The 19,275-nt window shown below is 41.8% G+C and overlaps 1 long non-coding RNA gene across 2 annotated transcripts in view; it reads left to right on the plus strand.

The window, feature by feature from the left end:
• The window catches only part of LOC117148771, a 97,009-nt gene extending 94,015 nt beyond the window's left edge, over positions 1-2,994 (plus strand). For both annotated transcript variants that reach the window (XR_004459924.1, XR_004459925.1), the window contains exon 4: positions 37-2,994. This is a non-coding gene — a long non-coding RNA (uncharacterized LOC117148771). The remainder of the gene's footprint in view (positions 1-36) is intronic.
• Positions 2,995-19,275: the final 16,281 nt, after the last annotated feature.

Raw genomic sequence — 19,275 nt, forward strand, 5'->3', positions numbered from 1 at the left:
GAGTGTTTTTTTTATATATTAATAATTATTTTTTAGGGACGCGAGTATTCCGAGAGTGCAGCTTCGAGTTCCGTTTGACCGTTTTTCAACCAGCCGACAGCGCCGACGTTGATCAACTGAAGATGCAGCTGCCGGAATAAGCATCCTGTGGCCTCGAGGACGAACGAACTCGACGGCAACGAAATGGCACGAGCTTCGAACGAAGCAACACGAAGTCCTGTCGTAATCGTTAGCCGTTGGATACTGTAAAACCGAACTGCCGTCCCGAATGTCCTGATGACGAACCCTCGTTGCCAATTGTCGAAGTGGATGTTCGAATCGAACGCCGTCCACCATGTGCCGAATGCGATCCACATGGCGGGCACGTGGTGGAACGCATAGCTCGAGGATGCCGGCGGGGGGATGTCGTGGCAGCGCAGGCGCCGTGTCCTTCGGAGGAGGAGTGTCGTCCACATTCGTCTGACAAATGGTACGACAATTGCTACAAGCTGTGGTGGCATTTGGCCACCGCCTGGCAGAATCAGAATCTCCTGCGACCACAGCGTCCAAATGGAGTGACAGGAGGGTCCGCGCGTGGGGCGCCAGTTGAGAAGAACTCGAGATTGCGACAGGTCCCTGGGATACCCCATTTCACCAAGAACTCAGATCGAGTTAGTGGGACCACTAATATTTTAGCAAGCAATATATGTGAAACTTCATTTAGAAAGCCTCATTGCAATAGGCCTCAACAAAGGGCAAGGGTTACCGATTTTGCTAACAGATATAATTTCCAAGCAGACAATACAGTTTTATAATCATATTATGAATAAATATCTATCCAGAAAACGTAACCTTACGATTTCAAGCAATTGAAATGATATATTCTCAGCTGCAGATCAATTACTTGATTTACATTATTGAACCCTGACTTTTGTACCAATTTGTTTGCACAACCACTTAGCCACATCCCACATCGATTCATGTATGCATTTAGTCTACAAAATGCGCTTAAATCATTTTGAGTTTCGCATATTCATGGCCAATTACTTTTCCCGGAGGTCCTCATAAGTTGTCCGTTTCGAACTGGCCTCCAGCTGACATTCGGTGGTTGATCAGCCGCCCAACCTCACACCACCACCCCATTTCCATTTGGCCATCGAAAGGAGCAACTTTGCCAGCGATGGGCGGAAAAAGTTTCGAAGTGCATTCTGCATTCTGCCAGATAAGCAGGCGACACAATCCCAATCGAAATCCCAATTGACATAATTTTCAATATTTCAATGTCGGGAAAATAGGAAGATTGCACTGGAATTTAATTGAACTTTAACTGTCAGTTTTTTGGCTCCTCAGAGGCGTCGCAAATTCGCTGGGGGACCACATCTTTGGCCACGATGTGACAGGACCGAAAGTCAGGGCTGTCAAAGCTATCACAAAGTGGCTTAATTATCCAATAGACGCTAGATTCTAGATGTCAGCGGATGCCAGTCATCTTAAATTGTGGATAGTGTCTTCAACTTTTCCGTTAAATAACTCAATTACGCCTCAGACTTTTGCTGATGAATGGGGCGGGGGTGGAGAAATGGGGCTGGGCTGAGGCATAATTATGCCATTACGCAATTTTTACCACCCGATCCGCTTAAATGAATTGCAGCTGCTCCGCCATCAGCTGAAATGCGCTGCAACAAATCAAAGTGCGATTCCTTGAATGCCACGACGAAAACTTTTCGGCAATTATCCACAGGAAAGGCGGAGAATAGCGAAGAAAATCGTTGGAAGTGCGCGGAAAAAAGTTGGATGGGCGAATTTAAAATTACCAGGAAGCTTTGAGGATGATCCAAATTTCCATTAGATCCAATTCTCCGAAAGAGTTCTAGAAATTGTTGCCAGAACTACTGAAAGTGCCCAGGGTCTTGTTTAACAAGCTTTTAATTAACAATCAAAAGTTTTTATTTCTTCCTATAAAATTAGATTTTACAAATTAGATCGACTTCTTTTATAATCTCAGTTCGAAAGTGCCCAATTTAATTTTGAGATTATTAACACCTATACAATGTGGCGCAAATAAGTCCTCGCCAACACACATGGTTAACTAATCCTAGTCTTTTTCCTTCACTTTTCTACAAACTTCTGGGACAACGAAGAAACCAAAACCAAAACTTTTGTTTCTAAAACTCGTGTTCCAAGTACCATGCACAAAGGAGGCGATTCTGGGCGAGGATGGGGCCAGGTGTGTGTGAATTTTGAATTTGAGTCCCACCCCTGCTTTCGCCCTTGTCTGGCAGACACCTGCTGGAGCTGTAATAAGTATGCAGCGACTACAATTTCCTGACATATCCTGGAAGTAGATGACTGCAGGGGTATACACTTTGGATGCCACTATGTTTTTTGTGAAAAATCATACATCACAAATTGTATAGATTCGATTTTCAAAAAATAAAAGTACTACAGAAAACGAAATAGTTGCTTGTAAGAAGTGAAATGAAATTAAACGGTATTTTATAGTCAGCAAAGAGTAGGCTAGGAATTGTTCTTGTTTTTTGGTTGTTAGGTGTTAAAGCGGGCGAAAGTTGGAGGCCATGTAGACAAGGACGATTGTGGGCGGGTGATAGGGGGTGCCGCAGAAGCAGGAAGCAGCTGCATGTGTCGCGTACGTGTGCGACAACAAACACAAAAACAGCACTGCGAACAAGCGACAACAGTGTGACCAAATGTGCATGTGAGTAGCGACGTAGGTACGACTGTGTGCCTGTGTAAATCGCACATTTCAATTTGCATGTGTTAGCGACAAACTTTTGATAAGTGTTACTCACATTACACAAAGGGACGGAAAAGGAGAGCAGATCCACAAACTTATTGTCAAACACGAACAGGAACCATCACTCCCACGCCCCATACATATGCAAATTCTGTTGCCACATACACAAACACAAGCACACGCACACATATCAATATTTTTCAGACACTACGTGCTCGGCGAATTTCGCACAACTCGGGATCGATGGATAATGAAATAGCATTGAGTATATTATGGTGAAAATTTTCAAATTATCTGCAAAATTGGTATCGCTGTCGAGCAATAAAACTGATAGCGAAAAAGGACCAAAGCGAAAAGTCAAAGTCATTGCTATCATAAAGGTATGATTGTTCAAACATTATTCATGGATATGTAGGCTTTAAATTGATCCAATTACTTTCTGTAAAGTTATTGGCTAACAAATTGTAGAAACATTTAAATAAATTGTGGACTACAAGTTTTCCTGTTAACCTATTTAAACCAATCGCTAAGCAATCCTTAACCCGCTGATAAATTCGTGACAATAAGCCCTCTCAACCAGGCCAACATTTATATGTGTGTATAGAGGTCACTTGCGGATGTGATTCTCCTGTCCCACCAACTAAACCCACCAAAAATTTCCCAAACCATTTCCCAGCCAATCTTCCTCCGCTCGTTGAACGTTGATGAGTGCTCCGGTTATCTGGCATCCCTTTTCCCATGTTAACTGTCGCCTTTAGCGGCGAAAAGCTGGGAAAGCGGGTGGCAGTAAAGGGTGTATGTCAGTTTGGGTCCTTACAGAATTATGAACATATCCTGTGAATTGAAGAACGTCATCAAAGCAGACAAAAGGCAAAACAAATTGAGAGCAATGCATATGCTCGGCCCGCCGCTCTTGAAATTCACTCAGTCTTGGATCGTTTTAGCTATTTTCTGCTAGCAGAAATTTAAATCGGAAAAATCAAGACTTATTTTTACTGAATAATGTAAGTGCTAAATATTTACTAAGATAACTAATGATTGCACTTTTTGCGACGCGCATTGAAAGTAGCTAAACCATTATCTTAAAAAAAAAACCCAAAGTAACTAGTACAAAACTGGATTTGAAATAATTCCAAAATGATACTCTAACGATATTATTGAATAAATCCAGTAAAATCCAATTGTCAGTTTCGGGAGGCAGTAGCTCTTTTTCTCGGCAACACTGTTGGCCACATTTTTAGGTGCACCATAAAAACTACACCCATTGACGTGTTATCTCTCGGCTGTGCGTCATTTCACAAGGAAAAGAAGAAGAGGCAGACCGCAACAAAACAAAATCTGACAATAAGTGTGAAATGCCGCCCCCTCTTCACTACTTTTCACTTCCCCCCATGCCATGCAAAACTAAAAGAAAAATGTTTAAATATTTCCTGCTTTTTATTGTGGTAACAGTTGCAGCCCCTCTCTCTCTCGCACTTTATCTATATCTCCCTCTCTTTTGCAAAATCAAAAGCTGAAGTGAAGCTGAAAAAAGGAAAAATATCAACCACAATGAAGAAAGTGGCACACAAAAAAACAGAAAGCTCAGGAAGTGGAAGAATAAGGAGCTTGCACAAAGGATAGAATATACGAATATCCTGGGATTTCAGTTTAAAATTCAAGGATTACTTCAATTTGTTTTTGACATATTTAATATGTTAAAATAGAAGGCAATCCAATTATTTAAGAAAGGTCAAAAGATTGTTAGATTGTTTCTTTTAGTTTTGGACCTCATGGGATTTTTAAGAATATTACATGTAATATATTTCCGACTCAAACAACTAAACTGGAGTTCTCATTTCGCGTTTAAGCAGCTAAGCATGTTCGACTTCATCGAGGGTATCTAAAATGTCCTTTTACCACATATATCTGCAACTGAACTATCAGTGAAACAAGAAGAAGAAACAGCAGAACAAACGGGAGCGAAGCGTAAAAAATAGCAACATTTTCCGTGTGCTTCGCTTTGTTGTGGACTGCACTGAGAAAAAAATAAGTAAGCTTGAGCTTATGGAAGGTTCAAAACTGCAGGTATTCCAAAGGATATTTAAAAAATAACGACGTAAACATATCCCGAGTTGAGTGAAAGTAAACTATGTGTAAAATTAAAAACCTTTGAATGGCTTTTTTCGGCGCATTGCTGTTATTGTGTGCTGTTTGTTTTTATTGTTGTTACTGGCCGCGGCGGCGCTGGAAAAATATGAAAACTTTCGACAGGAAACAGGAAACTGATAAGGCATTTTTGCGCTGTGCCCCCGTTCGCCCTGTCTCTTTCTCCGCCCATGTCCGTCTCCCTGTCTCTTTCTCCCCCGGCTCGTGTCATTTGCTTTGGGCGCTTTCAGCGCTTTTCTTCAACGGGTTGCCTCGCTCTCCTGCCCAGCGAACTTATTGTGCGAGATTTATTTCACAGCCCGCAAGTACGGTAAAGCCACGCACAACGGAAATTCACAGGAATAACCCACGTGTCGCCATTCATTTAGGACATTTTTACACAATTTTATTGAGTTGCCACATAAGTAATTGTTATAGCTTTAAAGTGGATGCAAAATTCAGATCATAGTTCACTCAAAGCACAGGCTTTTCTTGAGTGTTTCCATAGTGGAGAGTTGCCTGTTCCGCGCACATGATATGTGGTTTTATGTAGCTTCTTTTTATGGAAACTGACAGAGTTGGGTGCTAAAACATGATTCTTTTGGCGGATTCTCCACTGTATCGTGTTAGTTGGCATCGTTAAGCCATGGCCACGCCCCCTGGTGACACTGCCTGACAATGTGTCTCTTGTTGCCGCCCTACCGCCCTCCCGCCGTCCCAGGCTCTTGTGGCCTGACCCCCTTTTTCTGCTTGCCCCTTGGCGGCAGCTGTTGCAGCAATGTTGCAGGCTGCACACTTTTATCAATTCCGACAAGCTTTAAAGAGATAGGGAAAAGGTGGCAAAGATGCAGTTGCACCACAAACGAATATACATATGCCATTAATATATCCGGGCAATTTATGCACTTTCAAACTTAAAAATATATTTCAAGCAAAGGCGCTTCGATAGCTTATTAAAGTCACCATAGAAAGTATTTGATATCTAATGATATTTGCATTTAAAAGACTCTGGATTCCTTTTGCTGGCAAGTGTCAAAAAGCAGGGTGTTCGCTGCTCATCAGCGTTAAGATTTACAGGCCTAGTGAGCGAGCTTAGTGGACTTAACCCATGATGGCCAAGGGGCTTACCAATCCAGGTAAACATTTTAAAGCCCAACGCGGCAAAGCTGATTTAATTAAATAAGTCATCTGGCATCAGTTTGGTTAAGCCAGGCGGAGTCATTCCATTTTTAGGGGGTTAATGCTGTTGTGGGTTAAATAAAGACAACAGGAATCTGCTTATTTACCAAACACTTCCCAGCATCGGCATGCCGATGGCCAATAAAGGTCCTACGCGCTGTCATTTTTTGTCCTTTCTTCTGGCTTTCTTCTACCGGTTAACCCCTCCCATTGTCCGCCTTTTTTCATCACAGCATCGCCTCTCTGCCCCAAGCCCCTGTCCCCTGTCCCCTGGCCACCTGTCCTTGCCACATAAAAACACGACCATGAATTAACGTTAAAACATGGCCAAAAAGGCAGGGACAGCCAGCCCTGTATCTGTGTGTTTCGCAGCATCTGTGTGTACGCGTGGTGTACACGTCTATAGATGTGTGAGTGCTGGCCGCAAACAAACACATAAAAATGGCCTGCTTCGTTCGAAGGACTCCGTACTCCGGAGACTCGCCAACCGGCGTGAAAATCATTTAATTTACAACACGAACACGGCGGCAAATGGGTGGAAAATGGTGGGGTAATCACAGGGGGAGCTCTGGAAAACGAAAAAGGAGAAGAGGGCCTAACAATATGAAGTGAGTTTTCATTTAATGGACTGCAAGCGGCGAAAACTGGAGGGGCACAAGAGCGAGCAGGTGCAGCAGCATAGATAGCCGGCAAAAAATAGAGAAATATGAGTGGGAAATAGGAGAATAGTGGTCGAAAGGGAAAATAAGAGGAGCCTAAAAAAGCTGGGGTGGAGTTAAAATCAGAAGCACAGCTAGTGGGCAACATGGAAAAGCTAAGCCACGTTATGCGGTTAACTAACACACCGCAAATCGCACACACACACACACACGCATACGCTTAACACCTTATTGCGCCAGCCTCCTCCTCCTTAACCCCTGTCATTATCCTGCTGCTAAAAGCGAAAGCTGTTGGTTTTTCGCTATCAACTGATGCCAGCAATTTATGCACTTTGCACAACCGACTAACAATTAACGCTCAAACCGCCGGAAAGCAACATTTAAGCCTTACCTTGCTTGAACTCTTATCATTGGCGAAAAAATACTTAAAATGCAGAGAAACTTTAACAAAAGTGCATTTGCTTCTTTAACAACTATTGCTCCTGAAATGCAAATGCAAAAAGTACAGAAATAAAGCTGGAAAAGGTAAACAGTAATCACTCGCTTGGGCAAACAGCAAGAGCTGGCACTTAAGCGGATGATGCACACGTCGCCTTTCGTCATTTCTTCGCACCAACGACCCCCTGCCCCATTTCTCCAAGTGTGTGTCTCAGTGAGCTTCTGTGTCAATGTTTGTCCCAGGCATATCGTTGTTCTTTCCCTTCGAACGCACGGCCAAATGTCAAACAAATCCAAAAGTAAGTTGGCAAAATAGGCGGTGGTATGATCATTCTGTGCAAATATTTAAACATTTTTCCCTTTTTATTATCACGACACGTTGAAAGGATTTGCGCAAAAAAAAAAAAACAAATAAGACAAACGGAAAGGTGATATGTGTGTGTGGGTCAGTAGTGGACAGCTGGAAAAGTGGGCGGAATAGGGGCGGCGAACAGGCCAATTCATCCTTACACAAATATTTGCAGGCGATGGATAAAAAAAAAAAAAGGAAAGCAAAGGGCTTCGTTTGGGAACAAAGCCGTTGACGCGCTGTCGTCGCTCTGACCAAGCTGATTCCCTGATTTCCGAAGGCACTGGCAAAAATATATTCACTTTCACAATCCCGCACACTTTTAATAGATTTTCCAAATACATTTTTCTAAAATCATAGTGCAATTGCACTTCATAGCTGGATCAAACTGGGTCCAAAGTTCATTAAAATGTCTCACCAGAACTATTATATTCAACTATTTTCAGTGCACCACTTTCGGCATTGCTTTCGGCATTACTGCTCACCAAAGCCCCTCTTTATCCCCTGGCCATTGCCTACGCCACTGCCCTTCCTCAGTCGCTGCGTGTAATATCAGGGATTCAATAAACACTTCAAACATAAACTTGACGATTTATTACAACTGAATGGGCAAGCGTCTGCTAGCAAGTGAAAATGTCTATATATAAAAGCACTGGGAAAAATAATGTCAAATACCAAATGCTGGTTCAAACGAAAGTGGAACATTCCACCTGGGTCAAGTGCTTAAACCCTTTGAATAAAAAATAAGTGGCCTTTTGCCACCATCTTTCGTTATATTGATATTCCTAATCAATCCCCCCATTTGGTTCAGTGCTTCCGGGCAGATACTTATTTGCCATTGAGTGTGTGTCTGTCAATATGCCATGTGACAGTTTGCTGTGCGTCTGTCTACTGGTGGCAACGCGATGTTCATATACGCAATGAATTATTAATTCGTTGGCCCGGCTCCGGGATTGCACTCCGGGTTTTGGAGCCGTGTCCGTGTTCTGTTGGTTATGTTGGATCGGATTCGGAATGGGTGTGGGAATCGGAACTGGAGTCCCTGCACGTCGGCTGCGTCGGCATTTAACTGCTGACAAATGATAAATTTATTATTTACCAGCCGTACGGCAAAGGACGGGGATTCGGGTGAGCATTTGCTAGATTAAAATATGTTTTAATATTTGCTTTCGTTACGCTCCGGCAGAGCCACGCACACAGAATCGCCGCCCACACGTGACATGGCAACCTTGGCCACCCAACCAACCAACCAACCACCCACCCACCACCATACCATACCACACACACAGCACCCACTTCACTTCACCCAAAATCCAGCCAGCGGCGTCCTTGGAAACGCCTTGAAATGCGATAATCACGAGCATTTGATTAATTACCCGTGTCGTCGTCGCTACTCCAAGAGATTTTCAGACTTGGGCCAGTATGACACTGGGGTTAACAACTAGTTTTTAGTTTTTATTTTTTAAAATAATAGAATATATTTTTAATTTTAAGTGTGTAAATGTGATTTTCACTTAAAATGGCATTGCAATAATAAACTGGTTAATACTATATAAATTTCACGTTTCAGCGATCATTGAAACAGTTTCAGTTCCACAGATTACCCCATACAAATAATGTTTAAGAAAAGTTTCCCAAAAAAAGACGCTTCAGAAAATTAACACTTTCACTAGTGTGTGTCATGCAGGCATATTCCCATCTCCGAAGCACACTTAATTCTCAAGTTCAACAGGACGCAGTAAGTTTTCTTATCGTCGACACGAGTGCCGCGGAAAGTTGCAACTTTTGAGCATCGGGTAATCGCCACAGTTGCCGCACCCCTTGACCCTACCCTTTGACCCTGGAGATTTTCCCCATATCCTAAAGAGCCAGACACTCGGCGCTACGTGTCCAACTGTGAATCCGACCGCTTAGTGCCTCAGTAATTGTCAGCTCCGCAGGATATTTCGGGCCACCACCTGCAGGATAGCTCCTTGTCATATCACTCATGATTCTTTGAGATACGGTATGGAAAAAGTTTTGATTAGTTGCGGATGTTAAAGGGTTTAAAGAGCTGATTATTTTCGACTGATTTTTTTTTGGATTTTAATCTTAAATCTTAAACAACACAACCATACACCTCATCTTTAATTTGGCCACCAAAACCAGATGCCAAGATTAACAAACGCAATCGGAGCACTGCGATGCAAATCATACAAATGTTCAAAGAGCCGACAAAAAGGGCAGAATGTTATCATAAAACGTTTTTCTCACTTAACGATGAACAGACGAGAACACAAGGGGGGGGACTGGGAAAAAACCTAAATTATTGCAAATCAATTTGGGGGTCCGGTTTGCCCGGGAATCGTGAATCCTTGAAGTTGGAGCGGCAGCTGTGCCGCTGCAGAAGGGGTCCATTCTCGAGGAGTGAGCAGTGAGGTCCCGAATGGAAGGAGAGGAACTCAACCTAGACAGAGCCGGCGACCCCGTTATTCCTTATTATTTTCTCCTCGCTGGCGCAGCCATAAAGCACATTTTATTGAGTTGTCGAACTTAAGTACCAACAGCAACAAGAAGTAACATAAAAAAATGCCCGAAAAATAAGAACAACTAAAGTAATGGAGCAGGAGTGGTCTGGCATTTTGGGTACGCATGTGGTTCAAGCCCTTTTTTGATCCCTCCGTTCTGCCCTTTCGTGGGGTACACCAAGCTCTTTGTAAAACTCCGCATTGTAAATGGAAAGCTCAGCGACAAAACAGAGGAGCTGAGATTAAAGTGTTGTTTACCAGCTAAAAGAAGTCATCAGATGGAAGGTAATTGATTTTAATCATGTTTTTTTTTTTTTCAAAAAAGGGTGTTTCTAAATTCTTCATGTTTTTCCAAGCCATCTAGTTGTTTTCCTTTTCGGTTTGCAAAATGTAGGGCAATGTGGCGCATAGACGGCTCAATAATATGCCTGTTCCCCAGTAATGGGTCCTTCTGCCATCCCCCGCCCTCATTTGGCACCCCCTCACCAAATTGAAGCACACAGACACCCACACAGACACAGGCGATTGGCAACATTTTGGCAACACGCACGCAAAACACACACACACACATACACAGTCAGGATGTCGATAAGTGTTTGTGTCTTGCACAGAGAAGAAAAAAACTAAACTATGTTAAGGTTATACAAATACTATACATTCCTAAAACTTGTTTCGCTGGAAAAGGCTAAGATAATTGAAAGGTAATAATGAACTCTAATAATTTAGAGCTTAATAATAATATAATATATTTTACTACTTAAATAAATATGCGCAAGTTCTCTATTACGTTTTTGAGTTACCGCTGAAAGAAACATTTTTTTTTAAACGTGTATTTTTTCACTATTTGAAAGCGTAATCGTTTACAGCTGCTCGAATGAGCAAATAATTTGAAAGAAATGCGCCTCTGAATGTTAGTACACAAAAACCTATTTTTCTAGACCTGAGCTATTATAATTTTTAAAATTTAAGTTCCAAGTTTAGGAAGAATTATACAATAGCCTATTTAATATGCTGTATATACATAATTATAGTTATTTAAGTCTTTCGTTTTATACGCTGTAATTTATTTTAAAGTCGATTGCGCCACAACACTATACACTTTATTGATTTTTGAAGTAAATTGTTTTACTCACCTCATTTACATATGTATGCAATACATAAGTATGCTTAAATATCACTGTACGCCTTTGTATCTGCTCGCTGCTCATTAGTACACAACCAAACAACATTCAGTTTTTTTTCCTTTTTTTTCACCTTAGAAAAAACACACACACATTGCTCCGTCATAAATGACTGACGCCAGTTTGAAGGGGTCCTTTTGGAGAGAGAGAAAGAAATTGAAGGGAAATGAGTCAATGAACCAACACTGGGCAAATTTAACTGCTTTAGTAGAAATATATATTTCAATTTTGTATACTTAAGTCTTCACTATAAATATTGAAAAAATGAGAACCTCATTAAAGCATCTTAAAAAAAACTTTACAAGATATTTCACAATTTCAAAATATCAGCAATTATTTCTCTCCGTGATCGACAGCTTGGCCGTGCCACATTTACCCGAGTTTACCAGAATTTGGGGGCACGAACTCGCTCGCCCCCTCATCGAGCTATTATTTGATCATATTTAAAAAGGAATTTTCGGTGCTTTTATATTTTGCGCTCTGGCTTGTGTTTTTTCTACCGTTTTTGGACCCCGTTTGGTGGGGCTCGAGCCATCAATAATTCACTTTCGCCTAAGAGCCAATTAGGGGAAGTCACCACATGTGCCCCATGGATTCCCCCTTTCCGGGATCGTAAATTTGACAGTTTATTAATTACTGCTGCAATTACAAGTACCGCAAAATATCAGTGCAGCTTAAAATCGCCAGCAGTTAAGTTAAGCCACCGTAGTTTTGTCACCAAACTTTGCGTTTACCTTTTGTCCGAAACAATTACAAAGGACGAGTTCTCAACTGTCGATACCGTGATACGCTTGTTGGACTTTGTCAGTGGCGTGATTAAAACGGCAAACAATGAAAGTTTTCTTGGCGCAACTGTACCGATAAAGTGTTGTAAGATTCAGTTTGCATAATTATGCTATATACTATTTTAAGAAGTGAACAAGCAATGGAAATGGCGTCACAGTAACACTGACACAATTACCAGACGACAGTTATCGCAATTGTAAGTCGAGCGGTCAGAGTTCATTTCTTGCCGACGACGATTAACAAATCCCTTCCCTTCATCAAGCGTTTTATAACTATTTTTCTTAACGCATTTTATTGGCGCTTGGGGGCTGGAGGTCACTCGGGGGAGTGGTTTGTGATGTGATGGGCGCTGGGCGGGTGAGCGAGTTCTTGGTGGCTACGACACTCTATTTAAAATGACACGCCCGACGACCTAATGGTCACTCCTTCATACCCTCTAATTCATTTGGTACTTAGGTTTCTCAACTACATTTTCGAGTTTGGATCAATCGAAAAAAATCAGTTCTGGAGATTTATACAAAAACAAAGGGTTTGTTTAAATAAGAACATGTTGTTTTGGAAACGATATAAAACAGCCGTAACATATCCTATCGGAAAGAGGTATCTTTGAGTCGGTTTGCTACGACGGTTTGAATTAAGGGCTATTTGTTATTGTTTGGCTCATCTTTTCCCCCCGAACTGTCATATTACCATTGCCATATTGAAACCGCAGTGACGAAAGCAAATCGCCGGCTGGGTGAGGAAAATAAGGGGGTGCTTGGTAAGTTGACAAGGCCGTGCATGGCATTTTCTATTAAGAGCCATCTCTCAGAGTTTTCATTTTTCGGCTGCCCCCTTTCTTTTTTTTTGGTTATTGTTATTTGGTAAAAGCTACAGACTCTCACAGTCAATAAGGAGCACGCTCTTGGAATTCCCAAAATATTGTCACAATGAAAATGGTTAAAAATTGTGTCCCAGTGCCATAAATATTTACATCAGCCGCAGGAATTTCCCCACTCCCATCTTTCGGTGTGCGTGTGCATAATTTTGGGTGGCATGCTGCCTCCCAATTTCCTTTATTTTCCCTTGCTGCAAAGTCCAGGCGACGTGTTTGTCATAACTAAAATGTACACAAATTAGGGTCAATGCAAACAATAAGAAATTGATAATTTGCCCACATCATTTTTTTCCAGAATAAAACAGGGAGCAATTTCGAAATGAAAATACATACATAAAATGCATGGTTAAAGGACTCTGCTCGCGCATGGCGAGAATCCTTTTGGCCAGTTGTCGCCAAGTGTCACCGGCATTTCAAGCGATTTTATAGCAGTTAGTGAAGTGAAAGCGGTAAAATTAGCAAAAAAAAAAAAGAACTGTAGAGAATCTACAGGCTACAGGGAAACCCCTTAGTCACATTTTAATACACAAGCCTGCCATGTTTTTGGGATATCTTAAGCTACGCTTTTCTTAACTTAATTCTGAAATGCATTAAATAAAATGCTAGTAAGAACTGGAAAATCATTTAAGGCCATGAGTTTTGCCAGACATCACTGTACAATTTATACTTCCGCAAATGCATTTGGTGCCAGGCGGTCCTCTTCAGACGCACAAAAAGCGACGAGCAAAATAATTTTGCTTAATTCAATGCAAAGGAATTACTGGGTGCGGATTTCCCGGTTGGCGGCAGGTGGAGTGGCGGGGAAGTGGGAAAAGTGGGGAGTGAAGATGCCGCCGCCTTCCTGTGACGCAATTAGTACTACATTGTTGACATTGTTTTTTGTTTATCCAGCGCTTTTTTGCCACCCTTTTTTGCTGCGTATTTTTTTGTGTTGTGGCTGCAACATGCCAATGCCACGGGTCAAAGGGCAAGTTTAAGCCGCCTTTAAAGTGGTTTGGCTTCTTCTTAATTTTGCCATTCTTCTCCTTCACTTTGGATAAGAAAGAAGCTGAGTGCATCAATCGGATCTGCTTTGATTTTCCTTGTTGCGAGCTTGCAGAGCTTGTAAACTTATTAATTTCTTCTTATTTTTTCACAACATTTAGGCAAGTTGATTCTTTTTATTTTTATTAATACCTAACCATGTTTCATTTCTTTCTTTAATCATTCACCATAATTTCCATCCGTTCGCTTACACAGATCCACTCGATTAATAATGACCGTGTTCCACTTCGTTCTCGTTTTTTTCCACTCATTCCCTTTCCCGTTTAAATTGTTCCTGTTCGTTTCGAATTCCTTTCCAACCATTCACCAATCCTCGTCCACTCGACTTTCATTACCTCTTCCCGATTTTCCCGTTCGCTGTGTCGAGGACGCTTAGCTGATGAAGCCATTGTATGCCAATCCTATCCATTCCGATCTATTCCCAACCATTCCTCTGCAGAAATACAGAAACTTCTTGGATGATTCCACTTTAAGAGCAAATCACGCGTAAAATGAGCCATGCTTTAAAACTCGAAATTTGTTGCCACATTCGCAGCTTACTTTTCAATTTTGTTGGTGGAGTTTTATTCATGCATACGGAAAAACAGGCAGCTGGGAAAAGTATCGAGTTTTCTTTTGGCTATGTAACCAATAAGCGGGGAAATTGGAGGCCAGCTGCAGGGCTAGAAAGCAATCAGAAGCAACAAAAGTACGGGCCAAGAACTTTGAACTGGAATTTATAAATTCCAATGCAAAAAGGTTAATGGAAGTTGTGTTTGCAAAAAGACAAAACATAACAATAAATTTAAGATATGTATCGAAAACTGAGAAGAGCAGCCAGTTTCATTTTTTCAGCTTCCAATATATTTTCCAATATTAAACAAAAAAGCGATCAAACAGGAGGGGGAAAACCCCCCGCCAGCGCGCCTCACAGTATTTTTTACTTGTTTTGTTTGACTTCTCCAGTTGTTCAACACTCTGATTCATGGATAAAACATTCCATAATCAGGGAAAGTATAATATCTATCGATCAATCATTACATTTTGTCTGCCAACATTGACAATATTTCCATCTCTCAATTACAACATTACATGAGAGGGGGGAACCCCCGATCCCCCAACCACTAGAGGGCCATAAGGCCATAAAACTCTTTATATGAGTTTCATATATCATTACACGTATCATATATATTCTCTTTACACATTGCGGGGGGCTAGTGCTTTTATTCAGTAGAAAATTCCATACCATTATATAACCAGTTTTCTTCTTCAATTGTCTTTGCCACAATTAGTGAGGAACGTGGCCAACCCTTGATACACTGTGAAGCGCTCGACCGCCGAAATTCTTCTACTGTCATGCGCTATTTAAAGGCACCACTTCGGGAAAAAGTACTTGAGAATTATAAAACCCCAATGAAATGATGAACGAGAGAGCGCAGCAATCGTATGCCGAGAAAAGTGGATGAAGAGAGGCATGAAACTTCTAGATACCCTTACAAATCTCTATCCTTTCTTCAACAAACGTTGAACTGATCTTTTTTTCTGCCGCATTACGCCAACCCTTTTTTTTAATAATAAATATATATAACATGTTATCTTATATTAGATATCTTTGTTTATTATTCGTGGATGATGAGAAATTGTTAGGGTATTCGCTCAGAGAGCCCTGCAGTAAGAAAAGAGAGAAAGCATTCCACCAGGAAAGTGCGAAGAAGAAGGAAGATTAAGAGTGAGTAACGAGTTTTGCGACTGAGATCGGCTGAGTTTGCTTGAGATCGGGAAAGAAAAAGGCATTGGGCCCCCTGAAGTGATCGGTTGGAATTTTTGTTCATACGTAGAGGTCAAGTTTGTCCATTTAAAGTTGTAAAGACATATATTCAAAACAAAAACTAAATAGTGAGAGCTTTCGATATCTGTGCATACATTTTTGAATAATGTGCTTTCCCAAAACTAAGCATGCACAAGAGTTAAGGATAATTCAGTGAGGAAACTCAACGGACTGATCCATACCCATATCAATTTCTGTCTGAACTCCGTATTATGTTGGGGCTGAAAATAAGTGCCAACCCAATTTTCAACGGTTTTCGGGAGCTAGAGGCCTTGACCAGTTGAACCAAACCGCAGGGGCGAAAGGCGATCGAAAGGGAAAGTTGTGGTGCGAGTCCAACAAGCGCTTTTAATTGATTTCCCAACTAGAACTCGAACTTTTCCACATACACAGAAGCACACACACGGAGGGGGTCTGAAAAGTTTACAATAATTTTTGAACATTCAATGGCCGCAGCTAAAAACGCCAAAAACGATTGGAAAACATGAGGGCACGGGCTGAAGCATGAGGAAACTGACAAGGGGTCAAGGGGTTACTCTCCGGGTTTTCGATCCACAACTGAGACCCGACAAAAAGCGATGACAAAACGGAAAATTCGGGAAAATCGTTTTGGGGGTGGGTGAAAAGTTTTGTCCAACATTCTGTCTGTTGGCATATTTTGAAAAGCAGTTTTCCAAAATGCACACACACACACATGGTCCAGACTGGGAGTTCAAAGTTCAACGCATGATTGTGAAAATGGAATTGCCAAAGTTGTTAAAAAAAAGTTGCAACTAAACAAAAAAAGGAGCAAAATTCCCCCTTTTATTTGAGATTTTTTTTTAACTTTTTATCAACATTTTCTTCTGCGGCTGAAATGTTTCTGTCACTACTTTTTTGCATAATTTCCGGATTCCTCCCTTTTTTCCTTGTGGGCTTGTTGTCATTTTCGATGACAGCTGCCTTTTGTCCACTGTGCGCCGACCAAAGCCACCCACCGTCAATTCAAATGTGTGCTTAAATATATAAATTTATATGTATGGATTTGGGCAAATACGAAGGCCGTGACCAGCTGTGTGAGAATTATTTTAATTTCATATCTGAATGCAATATTCCTAATTGGAATACCCGTGGAAAGGGAAGTCGGAAAAAGAGAAAAGCAAGCATACAGAATAGGTACTGCAAACGCTAGTTACCAGCAACCAGCTTACAGTTAACAGTTTGTAAGCTTTACTCAAAAAAAGTGGCTTAAAAAACGAATACGCTGAGGACAAAATGCAGTTCAGAATTGGGTCACACACAACAGATCCATAGAGCAGTTCGAATAATTGGCAGAGTGTCGATAAATTACCAGGAGTCAAACGAAAAAGGTCTTTCAAAAATAAGACAACGAAGAAAAAGTGCAAGTATTTAATTTCAATTACAGGCAAGACAAAATGCTGTCGCTTAACCCACCGATGACCGCCCACTTCATTCGCATTAGCCCTTTTGGAGCAGCTCCTTGCCCCGCTCTAGTCAACTTGTCCCATCAATCCTCATCGTAGAACATCATCCTCATCCCAGAGCACTGGAGAAGTTCGAGCACTGAAAATACCTCAAGTAATCAATGGACCTGGGTCTCTCTGTCTCTTCTTACACCATTCGCCCCCTCTCTTTCGCTGCGCCATGTTGTCGTCTCTTTCGCCGCAATCAACATAAAACAAAGACGAAAGCAACTGTATAAAAATTAAGCTCAATTACCAGAAATTTACAACATCAATAAAATAACTGAAGAGTGCTCAACACAAAATCACCGCACACACACACACATACATTCAATGTGTGTGGGTGTGTGTGTGTGAAGGGCGGTGGGTGGCCACTGGAGTGGGCGTGGCACGGGCGAACGTAGCAAACTCATCACCGGATGCTGACATATTGAAACACGTACCGACAACATGCTACACCAAAATTATAGTCACTTCCTTGATTTTGATTTCAAGTACTGTTGCGGGGGAATTTTCCGGAATGGGGATGTGGGAGGCGGTAGTTGAGCTGGGACCTTGGTAAGAACGCCAATCTCCCCACCTACACACGCGGAGAAATATAATGCATTTATGCAAGAAAAATCCCTGATTTCATGGCATCAGTTAATTTTTGATTGTTTACTGCACAATGCTTTGTTAGTTCGAAACACTTAATTTTCACATACAGTTGTAATCAACTTGAAAATGCTAGAATTTTTTGCTCAGTGTAACGCTGCCCCATCTTCCGTAAGCAGCCAGTAAGTGTTGCAAAATATGTTGACTCAACTCATAACAAGCCCAAAACTGAACGTAACTGAGAACGTGGCTGTGATGACGGCCCGGGAAAACGGAGTGGGTGATGGTGTGGGTGAGGAGTGTGAGGGTGAGGCTGGTGCCACCCAACGGCAAAAAAGTGGGAAAAGTGTGAGTGAAAGGGCGGTGGGCGGATGGCGGGGGGGCGTCGGAAGCGGGAGCGAACATCAGTTGAGGATTTCCTAATGAGTGCTTCATGAATGAATTTCAGCCACAGAATACTAATTCGATGGAAAATTCATTTTTCCACACGATTGGCAATTAAAAGAGATTTTCTACCACGCACACACACACACACCCTAGGGCGGGAAAAGGGGGCGTGGAAGGGGGACTCATATAGCTTTGTCTAGTCATCGAGGGAATTGACAGGCGAACGAAGCGAAGCGAACGGGCCAAAAACGTTTAACGGAGATATCCGAAAACTAGCCAACGAATAGTACTAAGCTGGTTAACGCAAGGAAACTAACTTAGTCTGCAGGCTATCTTTGGTTAATTAAAAAATAAAATAGAGTTATTAACAACATGGCGTGGTTTAAGTAGCGCCCTCAAATTGGTAAAACAATATTTTCTAGCCGTTTTTTGAAGCTAAGTAATTTATTTTATCAATTTTCAAGCCAAATTGAGATGGAAATGCGCAGTTCTGTTGACGAGTTGCATGTTGCTAGGCGGTGGAAAGTTGTGAGTTGGGTGTTGGTTCGATTGGTTGACTGGACTGCTACTGCTTCTGCTGGTTAGCGTTGTTAGGACTCGCTGTCCCGCCTCCCTAAGCTTTTCCCCCACGCCCCCCACTCAACAAACACCCACCCATTTTCCGATCTGTGGGTGTGTGTGTGTGTGTGTGTGTGTGTGTGTGTGATGACTTCTGCTGTGCGAAAGCCAACTTGTCAATGTGAGACGGCAGTGAAGCAAGCAGTCGACAAGCGTTGACGTATTTGACAAACATGCAGCAGAGCTTCAAAAGGTCAGGGGTCAGGGGTGATGGGACATTTGTCACCTCATTGCAAGGTTGCAACTTGTGGCGACGAACGAAGCGAGGCTAATTACTTTAATTGGTTGTTGCTGTCCCGCTTTAAAGTGTCATTGCAATTGAAATCGTAGCTGTGCAAATGCACACGCTAAGAAACCAGCACGCTTTTCGATGGTAAACTGTTATATAATAGGAAGTTAGTTGCACACACATTTGATTAGCATTTCACATTTACGCAACACACGAGCATAAAGTCGATCAATAAAGATAAACAGGTAATGATCTTGAGCGTTCGAAATTTTCGCTCTGTAAAATACAAAACTCTC

The sequence above is a fragment of the Drosophila mauritiana genome, chromosome X (assembly GCF_004382145.1).
Source record: "Drosophila mauritiana strain mau12 chromosome X, ASM438214v1, whole genome shotgun sequence".
Classification (NCBI taxonomy): domain Eukaryota; kingdom Metazoa; phylum Arthropoda; class Insecta; order Diptera; family Drosophilidae; genus Drosophila; species Drosophila mauritiana.